The sequence below is a fragment of the Ptychodera flava genome, chromosome 3 (genome assembly GCF_041260155.1).
Source record: "Ptychodera flava strain L36383 chromosome 3, AS_Pfla_20210202, whole genome shotgun sequence".
In the NCBI taxonomy this organism is placed as follows: Eukaryota; Metazoa; Hemichordata; class Enteropneusta; family Ptychoderidae; genus Ptychodera; species Ptychodera flava.
The window spans coordinates 6,388,328-6,410,559 of NC_091930.1; positions in this window are offsets into that span (position 1 = coordinate 6,388,328).

A 22,232-nucleotide genomic window follows, 5' to 3' on the forward strand; every position below is an offset into this window, starting at 1 on the left:
TTGCTATTTTTATTTACTTGTTAACTGTTATTCAGTCCGAGTTCCCTGAGGTGTTGTCAGCCAATAGACCTCTCACCACAAACTTCTGACTGCCATAGTTGATAAAACTACTTGCAGCGCCTCGGATTTGCGGCGCGTAATTTTCCCATGGAAAACAGCCGATTTTTAATCCAAATCTTCCATTAATCTTCGTTTTCGAGCACATCCACCTCGCCTAGGTACACGATGTACTAAGCTGAGCTTGTAAACTTGCGCAAAGCCGAATGTTCTCTCTATGCGAGGGAAGCGTTCGTAACCTCCGCCATATTAATAATAATAATATTTTTTTTTAAAAAACGCACTCCACAACGTTTCAGTACGCTGACACAAAATATTTAAAAGATACAAAAACAGCTAAAAACTCAAAAAACTACAATTGCGAGTAAAACTTTGTGAAAAGATGGGTCTTCAAACAACGTTTAAAAGAAGTAACATTTCTGGCACAACGAATTTCTGAAGGCAGTGCATTCCACAGCAAAGGAGCACATACCGAAAATGTTCTCTGACCGTAGGACTTATTAAAATATTGAATAAGAGCGTGCACTAAGGACTAAAATAAACCGTCAAATTCTACGACAATGTGAAATTAATTCTGCTACCACACAGAGGTAATTCGAATTGCAAATAAAATTAATTTTAAACTGCATAACATTATTTCAGCAAGTTAAATTAAACGGAAACTGGAAAATGTCAATGTACTGATAAAATTAATTTTAGACTACAAAATCAATTCAAAGACATGACACTTATTTTAACAAATCAAAGTAGTCACAAGAATGTAGAAAATTAATTAAAGATAGCAGAAGAAATTTACACTTTGCCACGTCAATTACAGCATTTAAGATTAATTACAAATGCTTAATTAATTCAAGGAATATACCAACTAAATTTCCAGTACTAGTAAAATTAATTCAGCACTACAAATCATAATTTCAACACATATAATATTAATATAACATTAATTAATTTAAGTAATGTAACATAATTTTGACCAGAACGAACCTCCATACTTTTGAGTAAATGAATATTATCATTTTGCCGTCTTTATGAACTCTCCATTTCAGAGCTAAATTTCCCCTTGTAGAAAGGAAAAAAGAGTAGTACTGACCGATATTGCCAGTTTCCAATCTTTTCCAGAACAAAATGGCCAGGGATCTTCTATTAAGCAACACTGCCCACAGGAATAACTGTTTGTCAGGACTGGATATGATTAGACATCTTTCGTTTTCATGTAGTCGGGCTCGTCATACTCTTTGTTTGTTAGCTCAGGAGCAAATCGTGAACTTGCTTTAACTCGATCTTCTCAATATAAATAGTAAAAAGAAGTGCAATTTAATATACAAGTTTTATAGACAAGCACATATATTTGTCAAAATGCGTCGAGTGCTAATTCTGAACCGTCGCATAACCAAACTTTCCATGTACAACCTGCATCATGATAATAGTTATCGTTATTTGCAAAATATCGAATAGTGTTACTTATTTCTAAAGAGTTCAAATTTTATGGCTCTTTTCAGAAAATAGCGTTGAGTCTTAATATTTTACAATTTCACTTCTTTATAAATATTACTGTCAGAAGCGTTCTCACTTCGATGAAAACCAATCCCTAACTTTGACATTCCACGTTCATACAGACTTGTATTTTATATCATGATCATTCTATTGAGAAAAATCATGTTTAAGTTTTACAGTTTAAGTCATCAAGGAAAGCATAATATCTCGAAAAGCACGTTGACTTTATAAATGGGTACACAATATAACATAAACATACACACATGCCAAGAACCATGAGCAGTAATAGAATCATGAGTTGATAAATAGAGATAAACACCTAATCGGATAGGTTTTATTAGTTTGGTACGTATCATTATTGTCATCTTTTGTCACTTTTGCTAGCACAACAACGAATCAACTTCCAAAACACTTTCCTTTTCGCGGATGCTGAAAGGGTGAGTGACACCAAAGTAAATGATAACATGGCAAAGTTATACAATGCAGAATGCCAACATCTCCCTTTTGTCTCCACTTAGACTTATCTTTCAGGTTGCTAGCATCGCTAATAATCTGAGATACAACCTGCATTATGAAATATATGGCATGATTATACTGTTAATAAAAGTATGTTTTTTTATTTTTGATGGAGTTTATTATGTCTATCGGTAGGTAGTATTTAGTCCCTGATTTTTAAAATTCCTCCCTTGTGTACATGTTCTGTTGCAGCGTTCTGTTTTAATAGAAGGAAATTCTTATATCAGACAATGCCAACTTCATATAAAATCGCATTTCATGTCATCATCGCATCGAGAAATCAGGTTTTGTTAACAGTCAAAGTATTCGCGGAAAACAACACGTATGTAAATACTGGCTGACTTTAGAAGGTAAACAAAATAACATACTCGTAAACACGTGCCAACAAGTATCCATATTTTTTTCCCATACAAAACTGGCATTTTTTATTTTTTTTAATCTAGAATGGTTCCTGTGTACCGTACCTCGATTCATATTGTGATAATGCAGTTAATACCGAATCGGATATGCTTCGTTAGCTTGGTAAGTAGTCATCATATACTTTTTGTCAGATTTCGCCAGAAACAACAATGAAACAAATTTTCAACACATTGTCCTTTGCAAGGCTGCTGCAAGGGTGAGTGACACCGAAATACATGGTAACATGATACATTTATGCTATGCACAATGTCAAAGCACGTACCTGATTGTTTGATCCACACTTCTCTTTTAGAATTTGCCGGGTGCTGGTTATTAAATCGGCATCGCTAACATTTCATATACAACCTGCATCATAAAACAATGTTCCAGATAAAGTTTTCATGGTGTATCTCATTTCGGTCTCAAGTGTTTAAGCATTCATTTACAAATGCCTTTATTTTCACATATTCTTATTAGCAGTGTTGTGCTTTCTATTGAAGAAATATTTAAGTTAATATTAGACGATTCGAATTCAATATCAAAATACAAATTTGTGTCATCATTGCATCTAATAATGATCATGTATTTTTAAGTCAAAATCCTCGTAAAAATGTCTAAAAACGTTTGATGACATCCGAAGGGGAAATGATATATTCTTTGTTTGTGTGGTTGTTAATTTTTAAGAAAGGCATAGGCATATTTTGAAATCTTCATAGACCGTATTTTATCAATTCCCGAGTTCTAGATGCATCACTCGAAACAGAATTTTAAACTAGTGATAAATACCTCAGAGTATAATTCTTCCAACCACTTCTTGTCAATGTGTCCATGTCAACGAGATAACTAAGGAGCAACTCTGCAAAATCTGCCTTGTTGTCTCTCAAAGTCCTAAACATCGTCTTTTTTCAAGGACTCGACCTTTTCCTGTTAAATTAACATCACTTTCAATTACATATTTTATACAAATTAGTCTTTTTAACATATAAACAGCAACGCTGCAAAACAATTGAGGTATTATATTTGTCTGCGTTGACATCGACAAAGAATGGCCTACTTCAATACATGTTCGCATTAAGCTCTTGCAAATGTTTGTCTGCCGAATATTAAGGGGTTAAAAGGTCAACGCCGTGTCTAAGGTAAGCAACTCTTTGCTGAAGCGTGTCGTCGTCAGTTTTTACTAATAACGTTTTTGCCAATGTAATCATGACAGAGTTGAAACAGTCAAAAGCGTTACTAGAATCACCATGGTAGATAGAGATTATACAATCCTTCCCCTCTTTCCATCGTATCTTATAAACTACCAATGTCCTACATTACATTTTTCAAAGTAAGTCTAGTCAAATCAGATTTATACAAAAAATAAACTGATGAGGCAATACCCCGAGCAACTGCAAGCTTTATAATCAGTGCATTCTCTCTGAAAAGAATAATAACAATTGTACGTGTCGGCGTTGAAGGGGCACAGACAGGAAAATAATTACATACTACCTGTACCTTCCAATAAGAAAGCTTGTCAGGCTTTAAAATCTCATCCCTTGCAATATCACACTTGTTCAATGAACTGCCAAATCCAATTGCACTTCACCAGGCAAATCTTTAGACAGAAAAGAGTAACAGATAATTACGTTTTGGAGCAATAAGTATGTATGTATGTACTTATATATGCGCTTGTGTGCGACAAAATCTTAAAATTTGCTGTAAACCGTTGTTACAAAGGCGTTTCGAAACAAAATACACATTCCACAATTTCACACGTTATTGATTCCGTTAGTGTTTGGGCTCAATACAAAAACAAATTAACTTACATGGCACGTTAACACGGCCCTTAGGATGGCTTCGTCGATATTGTTCAAATTGGCATCGTCCATTTGAAATACGGTTACCTTAAAAGAAACATGCAAGAATTACACATGTTTTTAGTTCAGTTAAACCATCAATACCTGCAACATTGCTGGAGATGTTTTTTTTCACGGGTCGTTGGAGTAAAAATGGCATTTTTTAATGGTCTGATTTATTTTAAAAGGGAGAGTCCACCAAAAAATTTGATCAGTTGTATACAGGTTTATGCTTATGTCATAAAAGCATTTATCATTACTTTTCGTACAGAAGGAACAATTTGTTAAAGTTATACACGAAAGTAGATATCAAAATCAGGCAACACGGAGACTTTTCCATCCGACTGTGCGCAACCAAATTGTCTATTTCCTCTGCAAAGCATGCGGGAGAAATACCCGGATTATGAAGTAAAGCTTTCGCGTTTTGGTGCATTGGCTAGAGTGTCCGATCCTTGGAGTCTCGTCAACAGCTTAGATATAAACATATGACTGCCTGTAGGTATTGCGGATGTGAAATATAATCGTGAGCGAGATTTCGAATAGGCATTGTGCATGATTTGAAACGAAGTGAAAACACCTCATCTACAAATTGTGGTTGGTAAAGATTGGCTCTGACATTAGTTCACAAAACTATCAATGAAGATTTTGCGTATTCGAAGACCATTTCCAAGAGAAGGAAATCGCCGGCTGTTTGACGATCCATAGTAAAATAACAAAATTAGGAGGAAAAGCCTTCAAGATGATGCTGTACCACAAAACTACACTGAAACAATTGTATCGGAGTAAAGGATGACATCAAGGACGATTGAGAGAGAGAGACTTGATTCAACAGAGGTTTTATAGTTTAAAATCAATATCATTTTCTGAAAAGCCAGAGAGTTTTGTTGCGATCACTTTTCTTACAAAAAAGTTTACTTATCATTCTTGTTATTCTGATGACATGGCATTTGGTATTCAAAACATGATAGAATTTGCTGAAATCAGAACGTTCATTTTTTCTCGGTCATATTTAACGACATCAACGCAACTAGCGTCCACGCGTCACAACATTAAAAACTTGAGCGATTCATATCATGCAAATGAGTTATCCGCAACAAAGACATGGGTGCCTAACAGTTCGGGAAAGAAATGGATCAACTTCCGTGAAACTAAAACTTACATCTTGTTAGAGTGCATAATTGCTTGTGCATGCTCAGTTACTGAGATGTTTTGTCAGTAGACGCTGTTTATAATCAAATAGTCTATATCAGAAACTTTGCACAGATGACAACTTTTATCGATCTCGGGAAAATTTCCAACATGACCACATATATGAAGTCTTTTTCCATTTAACAAAAAATATATATAGACAAGTCAAATTAAGCTTTTATTGTCCGCATTTGTTTGCTGTAAGATGAATTTTTCTTCGATTCCACAGCAGCAAGAATCGTCGAAAAATACCGAGCGATTATGCCACTAAGCTGTAAAATAAACAAGAAGCAGTAAGTGAAGTTCGTTATTTCGTTACCAGTGCGGTTAAAAGGGATTTTTCAGAAAAAAATAATCATATGGATTTCAATACCTGGTCCAAATGAACCAACGGTTTATATGAGCAGGCCACATGACCGGTCATACGACGACGCCATGTTGGATAGAAGTGGAAACGAAGCATTCGGTTGTAAGGGTTCAAGGAATTTCCATAAGCAGAGATTAAAGTGCATCATCGTAATTCAAAATCGCAACTTAACTTCAGCAGCACATGACATCATTGAGCTAAAGCGAGCGAAACATTTTAGCGTTCTCTCTTCAGTCAGATTATTCAGATTGATTTTTCCACAGGGCTGCTTTCTCTCCACTTTTATAGTATGTGACTTTTAATTTGCCATATTGTCTCTCCTGATCCGTCGAACGGTGGTTCATTTCCTTCCTTTTTTTCTGTAATTTCTCTCCCCGACAAATCGCCAGGTCGTGGCTGTAAAGTGTTAGAATTTTGCCGACTTTTTCTCTAAGACCGGTCGTGAGGTCATGGTTTTCACATGTTAGACTTTTTTTCATTTTTTCCTTTAAGACCGATCTTGAAGCAGTGGCTTTCAGGTTTTTTGACTTTTTCATGATTTTTGTCTAACCCGGTCGTCAGGTCATTATTTTCTGGTTTTGATTTTTTTTCAGTAATTTTTCTACATGACCAATCACCAGGTCAGGGCTTTCAGCTTTTTTACTTTATCTACAAAGTGTTGACTTTATCTTGACATTTTTCTGCACGACAGGTCGTGAGGTCGTGGCTTTCAGCTGTTATACTTTACTTCTGTATTTTTTCTCCACGACCAGTACATGGCTGTAAAGAAATGAATTTTCCCGACATTTTTCTCGACGACCGATAAACGGTAGTAACTATCATCATTTTTACTGGTTTCCTGTACTTTTTTCCACGATCGGTCGACATGTCATAGCTGTAAAGTGTTGTATTTTTCGCGACATTTTCTCTACGTACGGAAATGTGGCTTTAAGTGTTTTGACCTTTTAATGTATTTTTTTTTCATGACTGGTCGCCAGGTCGTGGCTACAAAGTTTTAAATCTTTCTCGACATTTTTCTCAGCGACTGGTCGAGAGGTCGGCGCTTTCAGACTTTGATCTTTTTCAGTAATGTTTCCCAAAGACTGCACAAAGTTGACAAAAGGAGACTCATATCCGCGATCTATATTCCGACCTCCACGGTGGTTTCTAAGTACGGTAGCTCACGACCAATTCAATGTGAGTTGTTAGAATAGGAAAATGTTAGTGTATTTTTATAGCTGCTCGTTGAAGGATGACTACATTTATTTAGTTCCCCGAGCATATTCAAGTGTGTTTGAAGTTAATTTAGTGCCCCAGAGAACATAAAAAATATAATAAACTCTATTTAGAGTAGAACAGATGAACCGTTTCCGTCGTCCGCTTTGTCTCTCTTCCCTCTCCCATGGGGACGTTGCTTGAATTATCTCTCTATTCGTCCATCTTTTTTCTATATGTCATATTTGTCCATCTTTTTCTATATGTCAAATTTATTTTAACCGAAACTGAAAACTGGCACTTTGGATTGACATTTTTTCGATAAAAGAGTTGTTGTCAATACTTTAAACCAGCGTTGCAATGGCTAAACAAGAGAAGCAATTTCGTCATTCAATTCTCTTCTGGCGTTTGAAATCTAACATCGTTTGCTGTCAAGTGATAATAGCTAACTTGCAACGCTGATAATAATATTTTGCCCAAAATACACCAATTTTGGGTAGGTTAAAGTTTTTTCGTCACCAGGCAATATCCACGATGTGTTCAGCTCTATGCAATGAATTTATACCTTGTACAGGTTTCTACGGTAACTAGTGGAGCCACGTTCCCTTGTTATACTTCCGATTTTAACGATTTGTCCTTGTAGTTGTCGGAAATACCAGACTTGAAATCCTGCAGTTTCGAATCGCTTATTTTTGGTTCACGGTTATAAGGTTGAATGCCTGTGTATCCATAGTGCAGCAGATCAGACCGCTTAGCGATACCCCTTACTTCCTCAACCAAGTTCAGAAATTTTACGTCATAAAAGTGAGGCCTCACTTAGGAATTCCGATAGATTGAGTATCATACTACGAGAATGGCGTCATACACAACAGTGAATAAAACATTATTTTCTAGGAGAATAAACAGAACATTTCTTATCTTTCATAAAAAATGTTACAAAAATAATCTTCTTCAACTTTTAATGGCAGGTTAATATTTTGGTGGACTATCCCTTTTATTCGTCAATTTTTAAATATCGTGGTGAATTGTTCAAAATAAGTCCCCATAAGCAATTGTGATTTTTAAGTCAACGTTTCAATGTCAACATTCCTCATATGCCCATAGCCTTTGTCACGATGTGAGGTATTTATATGACACACAAATCAACGACAGGGGCTAGCAACTCTGAGCAAACCAGTAGAGACATCAGAAAACAAAGAAATCACTGGTTACTAGATTATTTTGTTGCTGTTAAAAGAAATTCCTAAACAAAGCACTGTTTGTCAAATAATTTGTACAAGGAGATTGCACTTTCGGGATCGAGTCACTAAACATCGTTGTAGCTAAATATTCATAGCTATTTAAAACAGTAACATGGACACTTCGAGTGGGTCTTGCCATCACTTGTGTTAATATATGGATTGGAAACAGACAGAAGCAATTAATTTTAATTCGGTGTTTTGCGTGAACAACCTACCAGTTTACTATTCTGATGGTCACTGAATTTCTCCAACAGTTTGACACAATCATTTACTTGGTTATCGTCCCCTCCAAGTATATGTCTAATGTCGTCTTTCAAACCTTCAAAAGAGTCGCTGCAAAAACAGGAAAATGAATGTCTTTGATTGTGCATTCATAATATCAGGAAAATGTGTTCATGGACGGATTTTTGGTCTTTTGGTATTCAGCTTATAGTTGAATAACTCTCCGGAAATTATAGTACATAATATATCATGATTTTTTTTTTCAAAACCTTGACATTAAAGTTAAAAGTCGTGTTTAAATCATGTCGACTGCGTGATAACATTCTGTTTTGATTAAATAACAACGTATTCCCCTTTTCATTTTAAATTCGAACATACGAACTCAGAGTTCTAACAAGGTTAGACAATTTCAACATCAATGTGACGTGAGCTGACATCGTTATAAAATCTGAAATCTGACACTATATCACTTGTAAGCAACCATATTTTATGATTGAACGTGGCTTGCTGTATGGAATTCTTACTTGGATCCAAGACGTAAAGCCTTGACAATAATATCAGCGGCTCTACCACTTCCACCAACTATAACTACAGGTCTGCTATGAACTGTGGCTTGGTGTACGATTTCTATCGTTCCATAGCCACCTCCCAAAACCACCAGCACAACCGGTATCATAGCGTTCTCCTGCCCGCTGTTTTCGGCATCTGCAACACAAAGACTGACCTCGCGAGCTACACACGAACATTATATACTTAATGCGTTCGAGTCATATAAATTGCAATTTATTTCAAAGCTGAGAACAAATACTGCAAACTACAACCTTATGTAAGCTAGCGATGATTAAACTATTCAGGGCAAATACGGGAGAATTTATTGCATTAAATAAAAGTGAAAACCTTTTCATTTTATAATGTTTGTAGCATTAGATGAAGTTAGACAATGACACATTTTACAATAATTCAGTTTGATAAAGATCGAAGTAATGAACTAACGAGACGCATTGAGATGTTCTTGTAAGAATACAACTTTAAGTCTAAGATAAACCGTACCCTACGGTTGCATCAACATCCGGGCGTCGCAGAACTCTATTTCTCGTACAGTTTACATTCCAACTTTTCCCCACACAGAAACTGGGCAGTTTGGATTATTCAAACCTATCTTAATCCTACTGTTCGTAATGTTTATGTCGTAAACACATCTATCGCACACATTTAACACCTTTCCCGGGTTCTTGAACCCGGTTGGTCAAAATTGGCTGTTCTGGCCTTTTTGATCACCCTCTTAAAATGCTATGTAAAAATGTGAAAGAGGCTCCCCACCTAACTATCAAAAATGTTTTTGTGTCGAGTTTGTGTTTGATTCGTTGCAAAAATATGTTCCTACATTCTTATCCGATTCTTTGTGTTAATGAAATGTTTGTTTCGCTCCGGATATTTGTAGAGAAGTTTGGATTAGTGTGTACGGTAATGTTTTGTTTGTGTGGGGAAAGCTTATGGCGAGACGCAGCCGGACCTATGTTGTTACAAAAGTTGATAGAGTGGCCCTTTGATGCTTGCGTTTCGAAACCCGAGTGTGGTTTCTCATCAGTCGCAGTGTAGATTCTTTCCTTAGTTTGTGTTTGTGAAAATTTATTTTAATGCATTTTAGTGGTCTAGAGTTAAACAAAAACCCATTCCAAACGGCCCTTTTCAGGGCCACCAAATTCTCCAAAACGAGAACTACCGAAAAAAACAATAAATAAACATCCCTTCGGAGAAAAGTCAAATTGGACTCCACGAACAACACAAAAAACAAAAACTTGAAAGCTATCTGAAGCTGCTAAACTTGCACTTTTAGAGATACCCTTTCAAACAAGGAAACAAATCATTACGCGTGCCCAAAGAATCGCGATAAACCAGTTTGCAAACAATAGACAAATTACCATAAAAACCCTTACACAATGGTAGGGGTATCGTCATTATCAACACAAAAGATTACGTACACTGATGCGAAAGGCAATTACGAAACATTCAGTATTACACACAACAAGACAGTGACGACACAGAACAAACAATAAACAAAGTACACGAACTATTTAACAAAATGTACGACAACAAACACATCGATCATGATACGTAGAAGTGTCTTGATCCATAAAACATAAAAATCCGTACCCCGCAGTGGTACTTATTGCCCAAAAAATCACAAACCTCCGACAAATCTAAAAGACACACTAGTCAAAAACAAAATTTATAGAAGTAAAGAAACATAGAACAAACAAACCGAACCACCAAACGGATTCACAGCGAGATCCAAAAATTAATATACTTGCCTCGCTACTCGAAGAGCAAGACCACTAAAATGCATTAAAATAAATTTTCACAAACACAAACTAAGGAAAGAATCTACACTGCGACTGATGAGAAACCACACTCGGGTTTCGAAACGCAAGCGTCAAAGGGCCACTCTATCAACATTGTAACACCATAGGTCCGGCTGCGTCTCGCCATAAGCTTTCCCCACACAAACAAAACATTACCGTACACACTAATCCAAACTTCCCTACAAATATCCGGAGCGAAACAAACATTTTATTAACACAAAGAATCGGATAAGATGTAGGAACACATTTTCGAAACGAATCAAAGACAAACTCGACACAAAAATTTTGGATAGTTAGGTGGGGAGCCTCTTTCACATTTTTTACATTCGATGTACTTTAAGAAAAATTAAGACGTTTAAGGAAAATTCAGTTTAGGCTACCCTCGACTTTTCCAGTAACCGTGAGTTACTGGTAGTGGTAGCCTGCGGTAACTTATGCACTCAAATACGATCACGGACGTACCACGCACGTACAAATACCACGATAGTAAGCTTACGATGTTGTGTGGGCCGCTGTGTGCATGTTTCATTCACAGCGTTACCGACGAACATATCACTGCACACGGGCACGAGCTTCAATAGGCGGCTTCAAATTGTCCCTTTCCAATGAATGTAAGTGTTGTATTTGTAGTGACATGTGTGGAACCAACCAATTTATCATGCTTTGTAAAGAGTAAGTAACATGTGTGGAACCAACAAATTTGTCCGCATGCTTTGTAAAGAGTAATTTTAATTCATTGCTCTTGTGTGGGGGGTTGTCAACCTGATGTAATCGCAAATCCTCAGATTTCCATCTGATATAAGTATGTACGTAAACAAGAAAAGTAAACTCATGAATTTTAATAGACGTGGTGGCTATCACCAATTTCAACCAGATTGGTCACAGCCACCACGTCTAAGTCTGTGTGGGGAAAAGTTGTCATGTAAAGAGCCGTGAACATTTTCTTAAAAGCAGTTGGTATTTTACAACTTCTTCTCAACTAAACTGGAAACATAATCATCATTACTGCAGTCATATAGGATTTTAAGAATCTGTTTTCATCTGCTTTACTGATAAAGTTAGTATATCAAGCCTCTTACCTACATTTCCCAGTTCCTCACCGTCATGACTTTGTATGTATCGTTCGAGCTTAGACCGCAAATTAATATCTGGGAAATTAGACTCCTTAACATTCTCAGCATCTTGTGAAAAAGACTCTTCAGCGCCCTCGGCACCGTCAACTAAGATGAAGTGTGTGTGGTTACAATCTAGTGCTGGCATGAATCTAAGGTCATCTCCCTCGAGGTCACATTTACGGTAGTTGGCAGGCCAAAGGCCTTCGTTCGACTGTTTATCATCGTGAGAAAAGCGAATGCATCTGGTTAATAATGATCAGTGTTAATTGTTCCCTCTAAATACTTGTCATCAGAGCATGGAATTATGTTGTTGCATAGACAAGATAGAATCGTTTTTCTATGCGACAAACATGATTCCTGCTTCATAAATGCGAGCCTGAGCATGGCAAGTGTAAACAATCACTAATCTCCTAAGTCAAATGGGAATAACATGACATAGATGTGCTCAGACAGGCCGAAGTTGCCAACATGATTGATGCAAAACTCAAACACTACAGACTGAACTGTTTGCTTTCAAGACATCTGACGCGTCACTTTTCATCGGTTTAGTAATACGTTCGTTATCTTCTTCATTCAAGAATATGGGTGGAATTTCTACTACTCTGTAAGTTATGTTGAACTCCAGAGCACTAGCGTCACAATTACCCTCACAAATACAATGCATAACGTATAATCTGCAATGTTGTCGTTAAAAACTGCATTAGAGTCCGGACAAAAATATTACGAAAAATAAAATCGAGCTTTGCACTCATGCAGAACTGGACAAGTTGAGCAGGAGACAAACGTCCGTGATTTTACAATGTCGAAACGTTACGGAAACCAGTATTTTACAGACAAGTATGTAGGTTTTAGTAGTTTGTACTGCCTTGCAACATTCAACTTAATTAGAATTTAGAGATTTTACGTACGAAGGTAGTCAAAAGGTCATTATTCTTTGTGGTATTCCAGTCAGCGATGCCCAAAGCGACTACTTTCTTCCCCTTTTCTTCTGTCAATTGACTCTCTTCCAATATTGCTTTGCCGAGCTTTTGCATCAACCCGGCCGCAGATCCGCCAGTTATGATCCAAGAATCTAATAAATAAAATTATGCCTGTATTGTTTGCAATAGTCATACTTACGTTAAAAAGATGGGTTCTATTCTAAATTTCTGTGACAATATCCGCTACGGGGGTACATACAGGTGTCTTACTGTACAAAGTATCCCGCATAACTCACGGACATTTCAAACTTTCACAAAGGATACATACACTCTTAGCTGTGAATAAGAAATATTTTGTTGTGCTATATAATTGTAGGAATAATTTTAACACCACAAGAATTCCACACTGTATTCTTCGGAGACTGAGTGATATAAAGCTGTCAATGGTTTAGATATGCCGAAACATCGTATTTGACTATCGTATAAAGGGACAAAATTTCACCACTGATCATTTTTATGACCGGCACGAAGTAGCATCATTAAAGAAATAACGAAAGCAGCTAACCTGTTTTAATAGCCGTTTTTACCAATCCTTGATTGAACAGTATCTTCAATTTGTCTTCATTCCACCCGACAAAGTGTTGTGCGCCACCAGTAAGGGAAATAATCATTTTTGGTTTGGAGATTTTCCACTGCTTAATCATTAGCTTCCAGAGTGTTTTAACGTCTGTGTCATCAGCCACGCGGATGTACTGTAATAAGGCAAGACGTTTAATCGATCTTGGTTGAAATTACGAGTCGATTCAACTTTGTGTTTATTCGGTTCATAGAATACTTTCAATGATGTCATGTGCGCTTCAAAATATCCGTAAACAACGAATTGTAAATCAGGTTTACGCTTTTTTTATATTAACTCATTGTCGCTGGGTATTGAACAACTGTGCAGTATCATACATCGATATCGTTGTAAATGTAAATGTTGTGTTCTGCGATGACTTAAACGAAGGCGCTAAAGGAGCTAATAAGAGCAATATACATTCAATTATTGGAACTTATTTGTTTTTTAGGATCATACACCATGATAATTTCTGGAAAGAAAAATCCGATTTGTCACAGAACGTAAAAGCGTCGAAAAAGAATGTAGACGATAACCGTAAAAAATGATTTTATTGTCAAATGAATTTACTTATTTCAAAGTGCTTGCCACTCAAAATGGTGGAATAACTGAAAAGAGAAATACACAAAATACTGTTGATTTATTCATTATTTAAGATTCTACTCTTTTCTTATAGATTGTCACGTCAAGATGTAACAAGATTATCACTTTTTTCTACTCTTTGACAAACGTTTAATTTTTCACGTGCCAAATTCCTCAACTGCTATAGGTGAAAATACTTTGATATTTAATATGGAGAGTAAACAGTTGTCATTTACTCCATGTACATAATAAGATCAACTTACCGGTGCTCTCTTCTTTCAAACTTGTCAAACCCTTGAAATTCTATCTCTCCGAAAGAATTCGCGTCTTCTTTACCGTCGGCTGTTCTTTGCTTAATATCATTATCTCTGACAAACTTTGAAATTTTCATACCTGACAAAAAGTAAAAGACTGACATAAGTATCAATGCAATGTTAGAAATTCGTGAACAAGGACGATTGCTCAGTACATTAAGCTTTACTGTGGTATTTAATGTTGAAGATATACGTGTCCCACTTTAATCCGGAATATTTATGCAGAGAATTGAATATTTATGATTTTAATTAATGAAATCGTTATGGAAAGATCAAACTTTTAACGAATTCAAGGTCAAATAGGCGACGTGATTTAACATATCGTAAAGTACTTTGATGATAAGAAGTCAAAATAAGGAGTCGTAAACAGTGGACTTTACGACCGATGGGATTCGCACTAGCACAAGTTCATTTGCTGGAGATTTTCGATACAGCCATCACCATTACGTTGCTTTTCTTGTTCAACGCTTTAACAATTTTACTGTACTAAGCTGCGCGCAATGCAAAATGGCCAATTGCAAACTTTTCAGAGATTTAAATAATGAAAATAATTTTAAATTTCCTGAACACAAAATAGTTTTTGTGTGCAAAAATACTTGTTTTATTGTAATTTAAATAGGGCGGGTTCGCGGCTGGGTGTGGGCTATCGTGGAACGAGGCTACCCTTGTGTTCCAAGTGTCAGCTTTGACCTTCGAGCATTCGCACGTACATACTACTTTGTCCGCAAAACTGTTGTTCCCGCCAAGCAACCATTTACAACTTACAACAATGGGAGGCAACGGAGAAAGTTTCCAAGCGTGGTGTGAGAAAGCAGGCCTCACACAAGATGAATTCCAGGTAATAACGGCAGAGGCCATACCATCGACGGACGTACTCAAACGCCTCAGCGACGAAGACATCATCGCCCTTGACTTTCCTATAGGCAACGTGGAACACTCCGCCATGCACGGACCAACTCATGCGCAAACCCAGCTACTTCGGATCTCCAGCAATAGGCAATTCCCGGCCAACCGGCAGGCGCGGTAGCGACGCCAGAGGTGAATACAAAGTCCCTGGCCAAAAATACAGAACTGAATATCCTTCTTTCTTGATTCTCCTCTTATCTACAGAACTGCTTGTTCATGTGACCAAATTACATGTGCGATGTTTTGTTTTTGTTTTTGTTTTTTTTTTTTTGGTTTTTTTGTTTGGTAAGACCATTGTTTACTTAATTTTCATATGCACCGTAAATCGAATGTCGCGTGCCGAACAGGATTTAATGTTAACTTCGGTTTGTCGTAATGGGCTGAAAGAGAATCGGAACTATTTTCAAGTTGACAAGGTCGAGATAAAAATTGATCAAATTGCCAATTTTACATAAGATATACTCGTATTTTTTACAAAATTGTGCATAAAAACTATCCCCTATAACAATAATTTAACTATACCAATGCGTCATTTGATAATTAAAATTGTGCTATTTTTTTCGACACATTTTCGTCTGACATGAATATCAAGCATATAGTTGTCATTTGCGTGGTAGCCTATAGAAAATTATGACTATTTACATTTTTTAATACAAAACAAGCTAAATCAGTGCTTTTATTTTTGTTTTGTTTTGTTTTGTTTTGTTTTTTTGTTTTGTTGTTTTTGTTTTTTTTGTTTTGGTTTTTTTTTTGCAATTTATAGAAATGTACAAGATTAGAAAAGGGATGTCAAAAGTGCGTTTGTGAACCAAAGTAGGAAATTTGACTTCGACCGAAAAACATTAATTCGCTTCACATGATAGTCTAGGGTAAACCGTTAAACATTTTCCTCTGTAATAGCTTGGTATATCTTTGTATTTATCTGACTTGTAGTTAAATATTGGCTTAACGGCTGTAACAAGTTTCTTGATAAACGATAATATTAGAAGCCAAACTAAAATAAAATTTGCAGCTATTGTCTTTTTCATTGTGATTACCTTATTGTAGTTCAAGTAGTTGATAAAATTATTTACGGTAAAATAGTGATCACTTTTTCATAGACTTAAAACCTTGCATAACATTTATTGTTTGTAAAAGTTAAACAGCATTCTTTGAAATTTCAAAGGTCTAATGAGAAGTTACATGTCATGTAAGATATCGTAGTTTATTGTGGGACGCGGGGCGGAGATTTACTTTTTTTGCGTATGGAAATAAGGTAGGGTTACTTACTTTCTTGCACACTCTTTTGAAGGGACTCATTTTCCACGCAGTGTCACTTAAAATCACTGACAAAAACAATACTTATTATCATAATAATCGATATACTCCTTCCTACTCTTTCCATCGTATCTCATATACTTCAGATATCGAATAACTACCGGTTATCTCGTCTATTACATTCCCCAAAGTAAGTCTATTAACATATACTTGAATCCAAATGATTTCAAAGCTGATGACTCCATATTGCTAAGCGAGTCCATACTTGATGATTGGAGCATATACTCCGAAGAACATCATAATGTTTCTACATGTAAGTGTAGGCGGCGAGGGTTCTACGTAGATGAAATAAACACAAGCACTCATACCTGCCAACAAAACAACTTGTCAGGATTTAAATCTTGCCTTTGGAAATATAGGGAGAATTAATGCAGATGATATATATATATATATATATATATATATATATATATATATATATATATATATATATATATATATATAAATAACACGAGTGTAAGATGGCGCCAAACAGAAAAAGAATTCCATAGCTTTTCATAAATCGCATCAAGTTGAACTTTTGATACATCGAATGGTATCTCCACCTCAGACGGACGGATTCGGGCACATGAACATGTCATTCATTGTCTGGCGCGGTGATGCCAAGGCAAGTCGGCCATCGGCGCGGCGGACAGAGTTTTTCCTGCGCTAGCGAAGGATAGCCATCGTATTCAGAGTTACTTTAGAATATTATAAAATGGATTTATGAAGTAGATGCAACGACACGATCGAAACTAATTTTCATTCTTAGAGATACCGTGACTTTTGAAAATATCACAAAGTTTACGACACATAGTACCTCACACCTAATACCACATTGCACATTGCAAGTTTTGTGGCCACAACGCTGCCGTCACCGGTCTCCGCCGGGTGTCAACTCGTCAATCCCGATCTCGGACGTCAATGTTTTCGTCTTACGGACTTTGATGTTTGCAATGACACATATCTCGCCCTTAAAACATCCCAATTTTGTTACTTGACGGAAACTCTGCTTTGTTGTGAGTGTTATCTGAGTAAACTTCAGAAATACATCGGATTCACAGCGCTGCACTGCAGAGTTTAGACTACAGCTCGACATACAGATTATGTCTTCGCTACACCTTTACGCTGCAGGTTTGATTCAAAGCGAGAATTTACGGAACTTCTTGTGTGATGAAGGGAATTTATCGTCGTTATTCGAATGACTCTATGCTTGTGCCTCCTATGTCGCTTTCCCGAATATTATACTGTACTCATTTGAGTCAGTTGAACTTACGTTTAGGTGTAGATTTCGATATATCGCCAACCGGGTTTACCAGGTACGACGTTTACATTGAACCTAATGACTCGACTGAAGTCGCGATGTTACTGAGCTACTAAAATAAACGATCGACGGTATCTCCATTCGATTCTCGGGAATAGCTTTAGTTTTAGTAACTCGACATTTCGTTGGAAATGCCTTCTGTGTTTCCATATCTGGGATTATCGTGTCACCTTTTTGTAAAAATATCATGAGAGCATGGCATCGTTCACGACACATATGTCTGTGTTGCGACGTGCATGTATGACGTGTCCGATGCAGGAAACAGTACCGGTGGATGACGTAATATGGATTTCTTATCTGTACTGGTGTGTATGTATAATATATATTATATATATATATATATATATATATATATATATATATATATATATATATATATATATATATATATATATATATATATATATATATATATATATATATATATATATATATATACCAAAACTTGTTTGTATCTTCTCAGAGGGGTAAAGTGCTCGATGCAGGGATGCAGAGCAATATTACAATAAATATGAGAACACATCAAGTATGTTTGGTACCTATTACTCGAGTTTCACGCATACACGCGATCGTCAGATAGGTAGATTTTATTGTGTGAAATTTGCTTCAGTGCTTACATATAAGTGTCAGGTTGGGTCAAACCATTTGGTGTTGTGGGTTGGATTGAAATTTGACAGTAAAATTTGTTTTCGTGTCGGCACTTGGAGACCAACTCCGAACGCTTGTTTAAAAGGCTAGATTATCTGCATTGATTATGAATAGCTTCTCTGTAAGGCAAAGGTTGCATTTCTTTGACACATTTGAGTAACTGCTTGTAATTTAACATTTAACATATCATGGTCAATCCTATCAAAAGCAAGCAGTTACTCAAATGTGTCAAAGAAATGCAACCTTTGCCTTACAGAGAAGCTATTCATAATCAATGCAGATAAATCTAGCCTTTTAAACAAGCGTTCGGAGTTGGTCTCCAAGTGCCGACACGAAAACAAATTTTACTTGTCAAATTTCAATCCAACCCACAACACCAAATGGTTTGACCCAACCTGACACTTATATGTAAGCACCTGAAGCAAATTTCACACAATAAAATCTACCTATCTGACGATCGCGTGTATGCGTGAAACTCGAGTAATAGGTACCAAACATACTTGATGTGTTCTCATATTTATTGTATATATAATATATATATATATATATATATATATATATATATATATATATATATAACATGAACTGGCATGGCCCGTATCTCCACCTGTGTGACGTACATCAGCACAGATAAGAAATCCATATTACCCCTGTTGTACTTCGCCAACCGGAACTTTTTTCTGCCATGGTACCGTTCGTACGTGTACGTCGCGACACAGACCGATTTGTTGTGATCGATGTCGTGCTCTTATGGCAGTTTGACAAAAGGTGACCCGAAAAATACAGATATGGAAACAGAGAAGGCATGCCAAACGAAATTTCGAGTCGCTAAAGCTTTAGCTTTTCCCAAGAATTGAATGAGGATACCGTCACGGCTCCAGTCGCAAGGCTCGTCGTCGTACCTGGCGATCGCCAAGCGACGTCGTACCTGGCGATCACGGTTGGCGATAAATCCGAAAGATACACCTTAACGAAAATTCAACTTAATAAATGAATACCGTAGAAACTTCGGCAAAGCGACATAGAAGGCACAAGTATCGACGAACAACGATAAATTTCCTTTTTCAAACAATTATTCCGTTGTTTCTTGATCGGCAGCGTAAAGGCTGTAGTGAAGACAAAGTTGTCGACACTGTAGCCTTAACTCTGCAGTGCAGCGCTGTAGAATCCGATGCATTTCGAAAGTTGACTCGGACAACACTCACAACAGAACAGAGTTCCCGTCAAGTAAAAAATATACGGGCGATATATGTGTCACAGCAAATATCAAAGTCCGAGTACAAACGAGACTGAGATGGCCACCGGCGGAGCCCGTGACGGCGGTGCCTACTACAAGCGTACACTGTGTGTGTCATCGATCTGAAACTTTCGGGCTCGCCAAGGCCGTAACCTTGTGATATTTTAAAAGCCACAGCATCTCTAAGAATGATAACTACTGTTTCGATCGTACCGTTGCATTCACTTTATAAATATAATCGTAAATATTCTAAATAACTCAAAATACTATCGTTATCCGTCGCTAGCGCGATGAAAGCTATGTCCGCCGATGGCAGACTTGCTTTGGCATCGGTCCAGCGCGAGACAATGATTGACACGCGCACGTGACCGAATCCGTATGTCTGATTGGTGGAGATACCATTCCATGTATCAATTTTTAGCTTAATGGGATTTATGAATGAAAGTATACCTGTAAACATTTGCACATCTCCTGGGTTACTGACCAGTTTACTCATTAAACTGTAAGTAATCCGCGTAAATAAAACACAAAATCGCGATAAAAATCATACAATTTGTTACAAAAATTTTGATCCATCCACATCAAAGAAAAATCACATCAAAGTAAAATAAGGAGACTGATTTCGACGCTCAAAGTTGTACGGCTCCGCGAAAAACACTCGTATACGATGACGTCAAACAGGAAAAATACCATGGGATCATATATAAATACATGTATATATATATATATATATATATATATATATATATATATATATATATATATATATATATATGATATATATATATATATATTTATTTTAATCGTACACGAGTGTTTTTCGCGGAGCCGTACAACTTCGAGCCGAAGGCGAGAAGTTGTGCGGCTCCGCGAAAAACACGAGTGTACGATGACGTCAAACAAGAAAAATTTGCATGGGTTATATATGTATCACATGAACAGTCTCCGAACTCTACGTTAGATAAAATGTGACAAATTTAATTGGTAGGATAGCAGATACATTCCATCAAGTATGAATGTTTGTTGGTCGGATTACTTTCTTTCCTGCTTGCGCATGATAATAGCTCTGAACGGTCGGTTACTCCTGGTAGATATGCAGATTACTTTCATTCATAAATGTGAGTTGGGTGTGAAGGCAACCATTCACGGGAGCCATTGTAAGTCACATGGGCAAAAAATTTATACAGAGCAAACGGAAACGTCTGTCAATCATTTAACTCCTTGGGTGGGCGTTCGAATGCACTTTGAAGAGCTAATCGCTTCGACCGGCTCTGGTTGTTACTGGCCTGTACGAAGATCGCGTGAACGTTATATTTATTCGGCGCCTTATCGTTAGAAATTGCTGTTTGATCTTAAAAGCTTTACATTTTAAAGGTAATTTAGACTATTGAACATGACAAGTAACGGTAGTTCTTTTTTGAAAACGTGGTGACCTTGAAAAGGGCAAATTATGGTTTGGGTTAGATGGCCGACCGGCTTACTGACTTTGGCTGTCCTCACTGCTGTCATATATCACTGCCACACGACGACGTTTGCGTTGCAGGGACTTAAGTGATGTTGCTCCTCCGATATTCACTGCAACGTTTATCGCGCAATTAATATAAGTTTCAGTACCAAATATTCCACCGACTGCCGCTGTTGCCGCAGGATGTTGATACGAGCTCGCGAAGACGACGTTGCTGCTGACGTTCGATGTTAAACGATGCCCCAGAAATAACCGGTCGCTGTTCCATTCCAACTTTTCCCCACACAGAACTGGGCAGTTTGGATTATTCATACCTATCTTAATCCTACTGTTCGTAATGTTTATGTTGTAAACACATCTATCGCACACTTTAAACACCTTTCCCGGGTTCTTGAACCCGGTTGGTCAAAATTGGCTGTTCTGGCCTTTTTGATCAACCCTCTTAAAATGCTTGGATAGTTGACTTGGAAAACAATTAACATTAAAAGTTTCATTAGCAATTAAGCCAAACACCGGAGACATCATGAGACACGAACAATCGCAACAACACCAATTCAAAGAAAAGTCAATTGGACTCCACGAACAGCAAAAAATACAAAAACCTGAAAGCTATCTGAAGCTGCTAAACTCGCACTTCTAGAGATACCCTTTCAAACAAGGAAACAAAACATGTCGCGTGCCCAAAGAATCGCGATAAACCAGCTTGCAAACAGTAGACAAATTACCGTAAAAAACCTTTGACAAGGGTCGGGTTTTGTCTTTGTCAACACAAAAGATTACGTACACGAATGCGAAAGGCAATTACGCAACACTAAGTATTATACACAACTAGCCAGTGACGACACTGAACAAATAGTAAACAAAGTACACGAACTATTAAACAAAATGTACGAGAACAAACACATCGATCATGATACTTGTAAGTATCTTGAT